Here is a 2,869-nt window from a genome sequence, read left to right as displayed (position 1 = left end):
GAAAGGGTAAGTAGAGGCACACCTAGGAGCAGGAAGGTGTAATGTACAAAAGTAAGCAGGAGATGTGCGTTGCACATGCATACAAAGAAGCAGGATAACAGAGGGAAAAGTACATAAAGAAGCAAAAAGGATGTATGCACACAGGGGGTGTGCAGACAAGGATGAATCCAACACAGCCACCAGGTAAGAGAGGAGCACAGAAATAAAGGGGTGACAGCAAAGGAAGATACACTGGAAGGTAAGGGACGGAACTGAAGTACAAGAAAGCAAGTAAATAGGAGGAAGCAAACAGACAAAGGCTGGAGAGCGAAAACACAGTAGAAGTGAGGCAATGAAGGCAGAATAGAGAGACCCGCAGCACACAGGTGAAAGCAATTAAGGTCTGCAGCAATATGATAAAGGTAACCACTGAAGTACTATAGTAGGGGCGCAAGGAGCAAAACAGGGGATAACGCCAAACAGGGATACCAGCTGGTACAGGGAGGCCAAAGGCACAAGGATCCAATAGCAAGCGCAGGGAATAAGATCCCAGGGATAGTTAGAGCCACAAGGTGTACGGAACAAGGCATAAAACTTGTTGCTCCCACCAAGAGCAACAAGTGAGGAAGTCCTAAATAGGGGAGGAGGAGAGCAGATTGGCTGCAGCCTTGTGAGACACCATAGGCTGACAGGCCAGAACCAGGAACAAAGCGAAAATCTGGCACGGATTTCCGGATATTGTGACACTAACATACAAAAAAAAGTATTGTATAAGATATTTATACATTATATATTTCATGTGAATGTAAAGAAAACCTTTCATGATAGATAAACAGAGGCTGCCATTGCAACCTAGCTCTAAAATTGCTAGTTATCTGGCTGTTATACTGACGTTTTGGTTTTTATTTTATACTGAGTCACTGGCCCACATTAAGTGCATAGCTCAGGAAAGTCAAAGAAATTCATACTCGTTCTGGATAAGTAACTGAAAAAATGGAAGCATGATGGTCAGCGTAACTACCTGGCATCTATGTTTCTGAAGGTTCTCATTCATCCAGGTCATGGCATGTCTGTAAAAAAGAAATCAAATTCAATAAATATATATTGAAACGAAAAATAAATCAAAGCAACTGCACCAGTTGCCTTGATGTTTTTTTTACAGATATACCTGGGATCTAGCATTTGCACGACAGGACCTCTGCTAATGCAGCGTGCACGTTTCTCAACTTCCTTGAAGGTTTAATAAAAACAATATATACGTTTATTTTATTATAAGATTGACAGTATGTGTGTGTTCAGAAAAAAATTATAGTATAAAAGTAGCATGAAAGAAGATATTGTTTTTCAATACCATCTTCATTGCTTTGCAAAGCTGCCATCTCTGTGTGTAATGAGAATAGATTTACTGCATACATTCACTGTAGCAGAACATACTCAGAGATGATATATGAGGAAGTTGAAGCTGGACACCAGTCGAACACCACTGAAATACACATGTGGACTATTTTAGGTGTGGAGGGATTTGTTCAGCTAGTCATATGATCTAGGTATCTCTGCCAGACAGCACAGCCATGTCCTGGACTCTGCAGACCAAACTGATATATAGCTTGAGTCCAATACCAAGGCCATGATTGGATAAAGAATGGGCAGGCGATATTTAATAAGGTCACCCCTTTGCTCTGCCCTCCTGTAAGTGATCCACCTCCCACTACCAATCTAAGTGCTGCTGCAATGGGAATCAAAAGGGGCTGATATCAATTCAGAGTCTGGTATTTATGCCAGTTTTACTTTAAAATATATACATAACTGTATTAACCCCTTCATGACTGAGGCCCTTTTTTCAATTTTTGCATGTTTGTGGATTATAATGGGGAATATTACACTGTAATGTTCCCTATTATAATCTATTTCTCTGTTATGTACTGCTATTTTATGTAATTAGAAAAGTGGATTATAATGGGGAATATTACACTGTAATGTTCCCTATTATAATCTATTTCTCTGATTAAATGATTACAGGTAGGCATGTGATCTATCAAAGTTTGAGACTACGTTAGAATGTGTGACCAGTGATGTGGTCACACATTTTAACGTAATCTCATCCAGTTTTTCGGTGGTGGAATAGGTGAAGAATTCTAACGCTTTCATTTTTTGGTGTAACTGTATTTTATTTTGAAGGCATTTTTAAATACAAACAAATTAAAATTATTAAATCAAAACAATCTAAAATATAAACAATCAACGTCCCCCCCTCAGCGGGCCACGGTAAAATTATCAAACGTTGACCGGTCCGCGGCGATAAAAAGGTTGGGGAGCACTGTTATAGATGACTAAAACTGATAATTCATTTCCTTGATGAATGGAAATAGGAAAAGATACACAGTTTGGGGGTAGGAAGAGAGAAACTTAGGTTATTCAACTGCTGTCCATATTAGCACATTATGCCAAACACCTCTGGAAGGCTTTTTTTTTTAACTACGGATCAATAAGGAGTTTATAGTTGACAAAGTTATATTTTTTATATTTAAGAGTTCACACAAAGCACACAGATTATTCTACCAAATGTCATTGATAATTCATACAAATGTATGTCAGCATAGATAATGGTAATATAGGAATATAAACATAGTGATTACAGAAAGATCTAGTCACTCTTAACACACATTATTACAGGTTTAGCTGTATTCATTCATGTTAGTACTGTTGGGCATAGGTGAAAGGTATCCATTAAGCTGTTAGTTAACAGCATGTCCTATAGTGCAGCCAACCAGTTCCTATTTCAGATGTTGCGATAAGACTTATCAGATGTTGATACGAATGCAAAAAATAACATTAGGAATCAATAGTCTCCATCTGAGTCATCTCGGCTTGGTAGCATTGTCCCTTTTGT

This window comes from Nanorana parkeri, unplaced genomic scaffold (genome assembly GCF_000935625.1).
Source record: "Nanorana parkeri isolate BGI_ZX_2015 unplaced genomic scaffold, ASM93562v1 scaffold965, whole genome shotgun sequence".
NCBI lineage: Eukaryota > Metazoa > Chordata > Amphibia > Anura > Dicroglossidae > Nanorana > Nanorana parkeri.
Note: the sequence above shows the minus strand (reverse complement) of the source record.